Raw genomic sequence first — 13,464 nt, 5'->3', positions numbered from 1 at the left:
GAATACATGCGCTACTTTTACAAATGCTTTATTAAATGCTTTTGAAATACATTTTGAACTGAGAATACATGAAATGCTTTTATAAATGTTTGACGAGATAGACACAAGCAAAACATTCCTCGAATGAATTATGTGGACGTGATAATTGCCACCATTGAATTATATGGACGTGATAATTGCCACAATTGATATGAATATTTTTCCCCTGATTATTATTGCTTGGTAACCTAAGAATTAGGGAACATCACTAATTTTGAGAATCAGTGCACGCCTAATTGGCGCGAATCCTAAAGGTAGCTACCGGGTTTAACATCCCCACCCAGAATGTTCATTAGACGGAAGGGCTAGTGGGCGTGGTGTTTAGTACTTCGAAGTTTATATGATTATTATACAGACGAGATGTTCTGTTTTGGGGATATTATTATGCGCATTATATGTTAAGGTCGGTTACCAAGCCAAGCTATGAAAGCAATGAAAAGTGAATGTTATGTATCGAGAGAATGATTTTATACACAAGTTATGTGTATGTTATTTTTGTGCACGAGATATGTGTATGGTTACTAAGATTTATGAAAGATGATTTCGTACACGAGAAATGTGTACTGTATTTAAAAGATATCGCATGTACATTACAGGTGAGTATACGATTCGGGCCCATTTGTACCATGCAGCATTTAAATCTTGTGGTCTATCAAAATTGATGAATTTTTATTGTTTACGATAAACTTATGAACTCACCAACCTTTTGATTGACACTTTAAAGCATGTTTATTCTCATGTATGAAAGAAATCTTCCGCTGTGCATTTGCTCATATTAGAGATATTACATGGAGTCGTTCATGGCATATTTCAAAAAGACATTGCATTCGAGTCGTCGAGTTCATCAAGATTATTACTAAGTCAATTTTAGTTGGATATATTATGAAATGGTATGCATGCCGTCAACTTTCGATGTAATGAAAGTTTGTCTTTTAAAAACGAATGCAATGTTTGTAAAATGTATCATATAGAGGTCAAGTACCTCTCGATGTAACCAAATGTAATGTATTCGTCCAGATGGATTAGGACGGGTCTCTACACAATATAATTCGATCGTTCCAGAGAAAAGACGTGCGGATCAAATTAGTGGAAAATGGGCTAAAATTCAAAGGGATGTGAAGATATTTATTGCAATTTATTCAAAGCTCGAGAAGATGTGGCAAAGTGGAGCAGCGGGGGAAGACATTATGAACGCGGCTCGAAAACAATTCAAAATTCAAACCAAACGACAATTCGCTTTTGAGGATGCATGGCAAGTTTTAAGGAATTGCCCGAAGTTTTTAGAAGGTGAAGGTGTAGCGGCTACGAACAAACGAAAACAAGCAGATGATATACCGATGAATGTTCAAATCGAGGGAAGTTCCCACCCAAACATAAGCTCGAACCCCGACCCAACCCAATTTGAAAATTTACTTAAGGATCACGACCCAATCCGACGTCCTCCAAGTCGAGCTAAAAGTCAAAGGGATTCGTACTCATCCGATGCCGCGAGTCGTATGTCTTTCGATGAAGTACGTTTAAAGATAGCTCAATCGACCGAAGCTTCTCAACAAGCGGCTGCTCGAACCATGGAAAAGCTTTGTGAAGAAAGCGAGACGAGAACAATGTTAAAAAGTTTAAAGCTACTTTCCAAACCGGTTTCACGTGACTTGCCTCCCGACGAATGATAATGCTAAAAACGAACATATATTTCATAGCATTATTCCTCAAGAAAGACAAGCTTTTAGTTGCAGTTGTTCTATTTACAAGTGATATTCGTTTAAATAATAAAAGGTGAAGACAAAATTTAGATTCGACGAATTGAAGACGCAAACGACCAAAAAGCTCAAAAGTACAAAAGACAATCAAAGAGGTTCCAATTATTGATAAGAAACGTCTCGAAATTACAAGAGTACAAGATTCAAAACGCAAAGTACAAGATATTAAATTGTACGCAAGGACGTTCGAAAATCCGGAAGCGGGACCAGAGTCAACTCTCAACGCTCGACGCAACGGACTAAAAATTACAAATCAACTATGCACATAAATATAATATAATATTTAAATAATTCTTATAATTATTTATATATTATATAATATTTTAATAAACCGTCGGCAAGAAAGACTCCAAGATGGAGTGAGCTGTATTTTCAAACTCCGCGACTCGCGGAGTTTGAAGGCAAAATATGCCGCGAGTCGCGGAGTATACTTGAACTCAATTCCCTATAAAGCCAACCGAATTCTGATCATTTTTATACATTCATATATCCATCTCTCTATCTATATCGTAATATTTATATTTATAATTTATATTTTAATTTTAATTTTAATTTTAATCCTAATAATAAGGGTATGTTAGCGAATATTGTAAGGGTGTAAGTCGAAATTCTGTCCGTGTAACGCTACGCTATTTTTAATCATTGTAAGTTATGTTCAACCTTTTTATATTAATGTCTCGTAGCTAAGTTATTATTATGCTTATTTAAAACGAAGTAATCATGATGTTGGGCTAATTACTAAAATTGGGTAATTGGGCTTTGTACCATAATTGGGGTTTGGACAAAAGAACGACACTTGTGAAAATTAGACTATGGGCTATTAATGGGCTTTATATTTGTTTAACTAAATGATAGTTTGTTAATGTTAATATAAAGATTTACAATTGGGCGTCCCTATAAATTACCATATACACTCGATCGGACACGATGGGCGGGGTATTTATATGTACGAATAATCGTTCATTTAACCGGACACGGGAATGGATTAATAGCCACTAGAATAATTAAAACAGGGGTGAAATTATGTACAAGGACACTTGGTATAATTGATAACAAAATATTAAAACCTTGGATTACACTCAGTCGACATCCTGGTGTAATTATTAAACAAAGTATTAAAATCTTGTTACAGTTTAAGTCCCCAATTAGTTGGAATATTTAACTTCGGGTATAAGGATAATTTGACGAGGACACTCGCACTTTATATTTATGACTGATGGACTGTTATGGACAAAAACCAGACGGACATATTAAATAATCCAGGACAAAGGACAATTAACCCATGGGAATAAACTAAAAATCAACACGTCAAACATCATGATTACGGAAGTTTAAATAAGCATAATTCATTTATTTCATATTTAATTTCCTTTATTTTATATTTAATTGCACTTCTAATTATCGCATTTTTATTTTTATTGTATTTAATTGCACTTTTAATTATCGTACTTTTTAATTATCACAAGTTTATTTTATCGCACTTTTATTATTCGCAATTTCATTATCGTTATTTACTTTACGCTTTAATTTAAGTCTTGTATTTATTTTTAATATTTTACATTTGGTTTTAACTGCGACTAAAGTTTTAAAATCGACAAACCGGTCATTAAACGGTAAAAACCCCCCTTTATAATAATATATTACTTATATATATATATATATATATTTGTATTTTAATAAAAGTAAACTAATATAGCGTTAAGCTTTGTTTAAAGATTTTCCCTGTGGAACGAACCGGACTTACTAAAAACTACACTACTGTACGATTAGGTACACTGCCTATAAGTGTTGTAGCAAGGTTTAAGTATATCCATTCTCTAAATAAATAAATATCTTGTGTAAAATTGTATCATATTTAATAGTATATTTTCTTGTAAAATTTAATAGTATTTTATATACACCTCGCGAAACATCAAGTTATTTTTGGCGCCGCTGCCGGGGAACTCTTAAACACCGGAAGCGCAACGCTAATATAAAAAAAAAGATTTTTAGTTTACTTTTATTAAAATTCGTTTTTATAAAAATACGTTTTAAATATTCGAAAATATAAAAAAGAAAACAAAAATATAAGTATTTTTAAGATTTTGTTAAATATTTAATTTTTATAAAGTTTCTTTATATTTATATAAGTTTTATTTAAGTATTTTGTTTTTATTTAAAACATAAAAAATTAAAAAAAAAACCGAAAAAAAAATTTAATATATATAAATCTATTTTTAAGATATTATTAAATTTATAAAGTGGTTCTATTTTTATTTAAGTTTTTAAATATAAGTTTTTATTATATAAATATTTTGATATAAACAGAAAATATAAAAACAGAAAATATAAAATAAAAAAAATAAAAACACGTCGAATAAAAAACTGTACCTGAGTTGAATTCTGGAACCCCGCGACTCGCGGAGTTTTCTGCTTCGGACACCGCAACTCGCGGAGCCACTCTGACACGGGTACACAGAACCCTAATCAAGCATTAATTACGGGTAATTATTATAATTATTATTATAAAACCCTAATTAGGTTTTAATTAATTATTTATTTTAGTTTTTATTATTATTTTGTTTAATTAGTTTAATTAAATTGTAAAATTAATAGTTTTAATAAATAAATAATATAAAAATAATATTTTTATAAAAATTGTACTTTTTACAACTTTTTGTATATTTTTATATTTTGTCCCTTTTTAATTGTTTTAGCGTAATATTTGTATTTTTAGCTCATATTTAGTTTTAAACTTAGTTTTTGCCATAGTTATTTTTACTTCTAGATTTTTAGGCTTTGCCGTAGAATTCCTTAAGTGCTTTTTCTTTAGACTAAGATTTAGGTGCTTTAGAATTTTGCTACGCCTTTTTAAGTTTTAGTTTCTTTTTAAGTTATTTCCATTTGAGATTTAGTTTTTCCTGTAAGCTTTAATATTTTTAGACGACTTTTACCTATGTATCAATTATCATTCCAATTAGTAATCTCAATTTGCGATTATAATTTTAAGTTAGTTGTAGTAATAAGGTTAGGTTAGTCAAGTGTTTTTAAGTTTTATAAGTTTCTTTTATTTTTCCGTCACCTTTTATTTTTCAACCATTTTTCTTTTTCGACCTTTTTCGACGAACTCTTTTTCTTTCTTATTTCTCGCTATTCTAGTTTTAGGACATAGATTTTTATTCTACTTCTTATCTAAATTTCTTAAAATTACGAAAATTTATTTTAAGTGGTTAAATTGATAGACATCAAAATTTTCTGGTTCGTAGTAATAGTTGGATTTGTACGTGGACCGGGTTATTGGAGCCAAACAGTCCTCAATTATATTGAGACCAAACGAATCCTGCCCCTCTGCTGCATCTTTTGGCTATTCGAAACGTGGGCAAAATCAGAAAAGTCTATTGATTGGATAACTTATTATAATTTTTCTTTCCTTTTAAAAACTAATAGGATATTCAGTGAATGCACCGGGCAAGACGTTCACCACCTTTTGTACGTTCACCACCTGTAACTAGATCAAGACATTTAGCAAATATTACTGCCGTTGATTTTTCTTTAGAATCGTCATCCAGTCGACCAAGTACTCCAGTTCAAATTTCCGATAATCCATTTTTTGAACCCGACCTCACAATTAAGAATCCGGAGAATATTCAGGAACGATTCGTAGATCCTGAACCACTAAACTTTCCTCCGGAACCACCAATCATTCAAACAGAGATTGTTGAGGAACGAACCATAAAATCAGAATCCTCTAGTGATTCCGATTCAACAAATTCAATTATGGAGAATCTGGAACCTTTAAGTATGGAAGACCGAATGAGAGCTAAACGCACTGGCCAAGGTCACGCAATTACTCATCAGACATTAATGCGCCAGATTATGAAATCAGAGGACAAATTCTACACATGGTGACTAATCAATGCCAATTTAGTGGTGCGCCGAAGGAAGATCCAAATGAACATCTACGTACCTTTAATAGGATCTGCACACTATTTAAAATCCGAGAAGTGGAGGATGAACAGATATATCTCATGTTATTTCCCTGGAATTTAAAGGGAGAAGCCAAAGATTGGTTGGAATCGTTACCTGAAGGGGCGATTGATACATGGGATGTTTTAGTTGAAAAATTTCTTAAACAATTCTTTCCTGCATCTAAAGCTGTAAGACTTCAAGGAGAAATTGTTACGTTTACACAGAAGCCAAATGAAACTCTATATGAGGCGTGGACTAGATTTGGAAAGTTGTTAAGAGGATGTCCGCAACATGGTTTAGATACCTGTCAAATAGTACAAATATTCTACCAAGGATGCGACATCACTACAAGGAAAGACATAGATATAGCAGCTGGTGGTTCTATTATGAAGAAAACCGAAACTGATGCTTACAAAATTATTGATAACACTGCTTCCCACTCACATGAGTGGCACCAAGAAAAAGATATCGTTAGATCATCTAAAGCAGCTAGAGCCGATTCTAGCCATGACTTAGATTCTATTTCCGCAAAGATAGATGCTGTCGAGAGACGAATGGAAAAGATGACTAAGGATATTCACTCAATACGAATTAGTTGTGAGCAGTGTGGAGGACCACATTTGACAAAAGATTGTCTCAGTATTGAATTAACAATAGAACAAAGAGAGAATATTTCATACATAAACCAAAGGCCTGGAAATAATTATCAGAATAATTATCAACCGCCAAGACCGATTTACAATCAAAACCAGAATTATAACAGAAATATTCCATACAACAATCAACAAGGTCCTAGCAATCAACAAGTATCCAATAATAATTACAATCAGCAAAGACCTAATTTTCAAAACAAACCACCACAACAAACCGATGATAAAAAGCCGAATTTAGAAGATATGATGACGAAGCTAGTTGAGACTCAAACGCAGTTTTTCACATCTCAGAAACAAACCAATGAACAAAATGCTCAAGCATTTAGAAATCAACAAGCTTCTATTCAAAATCTGGAACAAGAAGTAAGTAACCTAGCAAGGTTAATAGGTGAAAGAAAATCGGGAAGTCTACCTAGTGATACAAATGCTAACCCCCGGAATGAAACAGCTAAAGCCATTACCACAAGAAGTGGTACAACACTTAAACCACCTGAAATACCTGTAACTTCTAATGAAGCTATTCCTACTCCACAAGAACCACAACCTGATCAAGATAAGGAAAAAGAACCGGTAGTTGAAAAGGTTAATGAAGATAACACAATTAAGGATAAACCTTATGTTAAACCATACCAACCACCACTTCCTTACCCGAGTAAAATGAAGAAAGAGAAACTTGAAGCCGAGCAATCCAAATTCTTGGATATGTTTAAACAGATAAATGTAAATCTTCCTTTCATTGATGTAATTTCAGGAATGCCTAGATATGCTAAATTCTTGAAAGATCTAATCTCAAATAGAAAGAAAATGGAAGAACTCTCGGCTGTTACCATGAATGCTAATTGTTCAGCAGTGCTGTTGAATAAGATACCAGAAAAATTATCTGATCCAGGAAGTTTTACAATTCCATGTTTTCTGGGTAGTCTTGGTTCAATAGAAGCATTGGCAGACTTAGGTGCTAGTATAAATCTAATGCCGTATTCACTATACGCTAAACTAGACCTTGGAGAATTGAAACCAACCAGAATAAGCATACAACTAGCCGATAGATCAATAAAATATCCTAGAGGGATAATGGAGAACATGCTAGTTAAAGTTGGTACTTTAGTATTTTCAGTAGATTTTGTTGTTCTGGACATGGAAGAAGATTCTCAAGTTCCTCTCATATTAGGAAGACCATTCTTAAACACGGCTAAAGCAATGATAGACGTGTTCGGTAAAAAATTGACCCTAAGTATAGAGGATGAGAGTGTTACCTTTTCAGTTGATAGAGCAATGCAACAACCACAATCTGCAGATGATAGATGTTATTATATTCAAACTATAGATGCACATGCAGAATTATTAGAAGAATTTCCAGAATTACAAGGAACAGGAGAATGTTCTTTAGGAGAAGGTAATGAACCAATTGATGAAGCTGAAATGTTAGCTACACTTATAGCTAATGGATATGAACCAACAACAGAAGAAATTCAAATGCTAAAAGAAGAAGACAGATATCGATACAAATCATCGATAGAAGAACCTCCGAAATTAGAGTTAAAGCCACTTCCAAACCATTTGGAATACGCTTATTTACATGGTGAATCTGAATTACCTGTAATAATATCGTCTTCTCTTACTGAAAATGAGAAATCACAACTCATTTCTGTGTTGAAAGCTCATAAACCAGCCATTGCATAGAAGATTCATGATATTAAAGGAATAAGTCCTTCGTATTGCACACATAAAATCCTTATGGAAGAAGGTCATAAAACGTATGTGCAACGCCAACGAAGACTAAATCCTAATATGCAAGATGTAGTTAAGAAAGAGATTATTAAACTGCTAGATGCAGGTTTGATATATCCAATCTCTGATAGTCCATGGGTAAGCCCAGTTCAATGCGTACCTAAGAAGGGTGGCATGACTGTCATTACAAATGAGAAAAATGAGCTTATTCCTACTAGGACTGTAACAGGATGGCGTGTATGTATTGATTATAGAAAATTAAATGACGCCACCAGAAAAGATCACTTTCCCTTACCCTTCATAGATCAAATGTTGGAAAGATTAGCCGGAAATAGTTACTATTGTTTTCTAGATGGATTTTCCGGATATTTTCAAATTCCAATAGCACCCGAAGATCAAGAGAAAACCACATTCACGTGCCCTTATGGTACTTTTGCTTACAAATGCATGCCATTTGGACTTTGCAACGCCCCTGCAACCTTTCAAAGGTGCATGATGGCAATTTTTCACGACATGATAGAAGAATGCATGGAAGTTTTCATGGATGACTTTTCAGTCTTCGGTGATACATTTGAATCATGTCTAGTTAATCTGGAACGAATGCTAATTAGATGCGAAAAATCAAATCTAGTTCTTAATTGGGAGAAATGCCATTTTATGGTTAAAGAAGGCATCGTTCTTGGACATAAAATTTCAAAAGAAGGAATTGAAGTGGATAGAGCTAAAGTAGATGTAATTGCTAAACTTCCACATCCCACCAATGTTAGAGGAGTTAGGAGTTTTCTAGGGCATGCCGGTTTTTACCAACGTTTCATAAAAGATTTTTCAAAAATTGCCACTCCTATGAATAAACTCCTAGAAAAGGATGCTCCATTCATCTTTCCAGATGAGTGTATCAAATCTTTTAATATTCTTAAAGAGAAACTCACTAATACGCCGATCATGATAACACCAAATTGGAATCTACCATTTGAACTAATGTGCGATGCAAGTGATTTTGCAATGGGAGCCGTTTTAGGACAAAGGATTGAAAAACGATTTCAACCTATATATTATGCTAGTAAGACGTTACAAGGAGCACAAACGAACTATACAACTACTGAAAAAGAACTCCTTGCTATTGTCTTTGCTTTTGATAAATTTCGATCATATCTCATTCTAGCAAAAACGGTGGTCTATACCGACCATTCTGCTCTTAGATACCTATTTTCAAAACAAGATGCTAAACCAAGATTAATCCGTTGGATCTTACTCTTACAACAGTTTGATATTGAAATTCGAGATAAAAGAGGAGCAGAAAATCTCGCCGCTGATCATCTTTCTCGTCTTGAAAATCCCGAATTAGAAGTTCTAAATGAATCGGCCATACAAGACAACTTTCCTGATGAATATCTATTGAAGATAGATTATAAAAAAATCCCATGGTTTGCAGACTATGCAAACTACTTAGTTTGTGGATTCCTTGAAAAAGGATTATCGTACCAAAAACGAAAGAAATTCTTCAGTGATATAAAACACTATTTTTGGGAAGATCCACACCTGTTTAAAAGTTGTCCAGATGGAATAATACGCCGATGTGTATTTGGAGATGAAGCTAGTAAAATTTTAAACCATTGTCACACAGGACCAACAGGAGGGCATTATGGGCCTCAACTAACAGCAAGAAAAGTTTATAATGCTGGATTCTATTGGCCTACAATTTACAAAGACGCACACCTTCTTTGCAAATCCTGTGATGCATGTCAAAGGGCCGGAAAAATAAGTCAACGTGATGAAATGCCACAAAATGTCATCCAAGTATGTGAAGTATTTGACATTTGGGGTATTGACTTTATGGGTCCATTTCCAAAATCTCATAATAACCTATATATACTCGTAGCCATTGATTATGTATCTAAATGGGCGGAAGCACAAGCTCTCCCAACTAACGATGCACGAGTTGTAGTCAACTTTTTAAAACGTCTTTTTGCAAGGTTTGGAACACCGAAAGCTTTAATAAGTGATCGGGGTACTCATTTCTGTAATAATCAACTTGAGAAAGTTCTTAAAAGATATGGAGTAACTCATAAAATCTCCACCGCATATCATCCACAAATAAGTGGACAAGTTGAAAATACCAACCGAGCTTTAAAACGTATTCTAGAGAAAACCGTAGGATCAAATCCGAAGGAATGGTCCATTAAATTGGAGGATGCACTCTGGGCTTTTAGAACAGCCTACAAAACTCCAATTGGAACCACACCTTTTAGACTTGTTTATGGAAAAGCATGTCATCTTCCAGTAGAAATTGAACACAAAGCATTTTGGGCTTTGAAGACATGTAATCTTGATTTACATGAAGCCGGACTTCTACGATTAAGTCAACTAAACGAATTAGAAGAATTAAGACATGAAGCATACGAAAATTCGTTAATCTATAAAGAAAGAATGAAGAAATGGCATGATAAAAGAATCAGAAGTTCAAAAGAATTTAAAGAAGGAGACAGAGTTCTTCTTTTCAATTCACGATTCAAGCTATTTCCTGAAAAATTGAAATCAAGATGGTCTGGACCATTCATAGTCAAAAGAGTTTTTCCATACGGAATGATAAAATTAATAAATTCAAATGGGATTGAATTTAAAGTTAATGGTCACAGAGTTAAACACTACATAGATAGTCCGATGGAAGTCGACAACGAAGTTAATCACAATTTCGACACCACAGCTAACTAAGTGTGGGGAGAATCAAGTCTTTAAAGGATAATATGTATTTCTGTTAGAGTTAGATTGTCTGTTTTCGTGTAGTTCTCGAAAATGGAACCCGAATGGTCTTTCCCTAGCAGACCCTAAAGAACTAGTCTTCTCCCCCCATTCTGAATTTTTATTTTTTTAGGAAATGAAGACTGCCTGTGAACTAAACCATGGTCTAATGCTACACGCTTTGATCACTAAACGTAATAATGACACACTACCGAGTGAAATAGTATCAGTAATCAGAGAAAGATTGGACGGAGTTAGAAAAGAATCCAGATGCGAAGATAATAAGTTACAATTTGGTAAAGGAAAATCAAAATCCGCAGCGAAAAGAAGAGCACGACACCTAGAAAGATGTCACAAATGCGGAAAATGGTCACATGGAGGTAAATGTTCAAATAATCAAACCTATTCAAACACCGAATTTGTTACTTTATGCAGAGACGGACCGTTCATATGTTTAGAAGAAAAGACACTGAATGCTCGAGGTTACGCCTATGTAGCCATGGAAAACCAATTAAACCGACTATCTTATGAATGGAATAGATCATATAACTAAGAAATCTATTTCACAGGTAAGTCTGTACAGTCTTTATTTTTTTTTATTTTTAACCTTTTGATAATAAACGCTAATTTGTTCGCTATAAAATATTAAATTGGTATTGAATAAAATTAGGTTTGGCGACCGAAATTATTGATATCATTCAAAAATTTATTACATCACTGTGAAATTTAACGTTTATTCTTAAGGTATAAGTATCTTTAATCAATCAACCCAAAATATTTCAAAAATTCGTCATGAGTTAAATTAGGTCTTGGAACCGAAATTACTTTATCGAAAAGAGGGGCGCATATTTTTGATAATATTTGATTGATTAAAGTGGGATAAAAAGCCAAAAAGATTTTTAATTTTATTTTTACCATGTTTTTAAAATTAATATTTAAATCTTAAATTAAAATTATAAACTTTGTAAAATCAATATATTTAAAATTGTAAATATTTGAAAAATTAATATAAGTTTGGTGTGAATTTAGAATATGAATTTTTAAATTAAGTTTGGTATGAATTTATAATATGAATTTTTAAATTAAGTTTGGTGTGAATTTTTAATTTTTAAAATATGAATTTTATTTTTAAGCATTTCAAATTTTAAGTTTGGTGTGAATTTTTAATATTAATTTTGAATTTTATATTTAAGTTGTGTGAATTTAAAAACAAAAATTTACTTTATCTCATTAAGTTAAAAATATGATTTTTAAAATTCGTCGTGAGTTGAAGACTAGGTCTTTGAACCGAAATTGCTTTACCCAAGGGAGGGACGAGAACTTTTATTATCATTATTTTTAATCTTATTGAATTAAAGTATGCCAAAAACATTAAAAAAACCCAAAAATCTTAGCTTTTAAAACAATCGCTACAAAAAGACAAATTTTAAAATTTTGTCGAAGGACGGACTAGGACATCGATCCGAAACGACCTCGTCCTAAATAACAAGGGAAACAAAATTTTAAAATTAATTACTTAATTGTTTTAATTAGTATAAGATATATATAAAAAAAAAAACTCCGCGACTCGCGGAGTTTGAAGGTTTAAACCCCGCGACTCGCGGGAGGACCAAAATACAGAAAAAAAAATATAAACGCAGAACTGATCAGTCCACACCACAAAAACAGAAAACACTGCGAAATACTGCGCGAAAAAACCCGAAAAACACCCCCAAAATCACAATTTTTAACCGTTAATCATCAAATCTTTTACTAAAATCATGTTGAGAAGGATGCTATCAAGGAATTACTAAAAAAAACGGTAAATTTCTACACCTAAACACCATTTAATCCGAAAAATTAGTGTTCTTGAGCAATTTTTTCCCCAATTTGATTTTGATGCTTTTTAGTGTAATTATACTTAAATTGTTTATGTATTATGCTTGTATAACCTAGATTGATGCTATTTAACATGATTAGAAGTCTTAAACTTCAAATTTTGAGTAATCTAGGGTTTGTGTTCTTGAGCAAATTTGGGGCTTTTTGATATAAACAGGTTATGGCCGATTTTTGTAATGCATTGTTACTAAATTAAGTAGTGTAACATGTTTAGGTAGTTAAATGATCCAAACTTTGAGGCTAAACATGATTTTGAGAATTAAAGTGGACTTTTTCAAGTCTAAAATTCATGAACTTGATTTTTGAAAGATAATGCCATTTGAAACTTGTTTAATTGCTAGTAATGATTGTTTTGACATGTTATTTGAGTTGAATGCTTATGAACTTGGCGAACATTTTCGTATATGCTTATTTGAAAAAGTGTAGATTTGATGAAAATATGAAAATGAGCTTAAGTTTGATATAAATTGATCATGTCATTGTAATTATTTTTATTGATGATTTTGCTGACACTAATGCATATTTGGATGCACAAAAACTGTGTTTGATGTGTTTTGCAGACTGAAAGGGGTGAATCTTCATCCCAAGCTCGCAATGCTCCTGCTGAGAATGCGGAACAACAGGAGGTGGATAACTACTACAAGCAAGATATACCTCATCCAGTCATGACATTTTCTGATATGCACTTGGAAGATTTGCACCCGAACCTGAGATTTGACAGA

The 13,464-nt window shown here is 32.9% G+C and overlaps 1 protein-coding gene across 2 annotated transcripts in view; it reads left to right on the top strand.

Moving 5' to 3' along the window:
- The window catches only part of LOC139851709 (uncharacterized), a 45,275-nt gene that overhangs the window by 20,662 nt on the left and 11,149 nt on the right, over positions 1 to 13,464 (top strand). The window lies entirely within an intron of this gene.

Source organism: Rutidosis leptorrhynchoides, chromosome 6 (assembly GCF_046630445.1).
Source record: "Rutidosis leptorrhynchoides isolate AG116_Rl617_1_P2 chromosome 6, CSIRO_AGI_Rlap_v1, whole genome shotgun sequence".
Lineage (NCBI taxonomy): Eukaryota > Viridiplantae > Streptophyta > Magnoliopsida > Asterales > Asteraceae > Rutidosis > Rutidosis leptorrhynchoides.
This window is presented reverse-complemented; position numbering and strand designations above follow the sequence as displayed.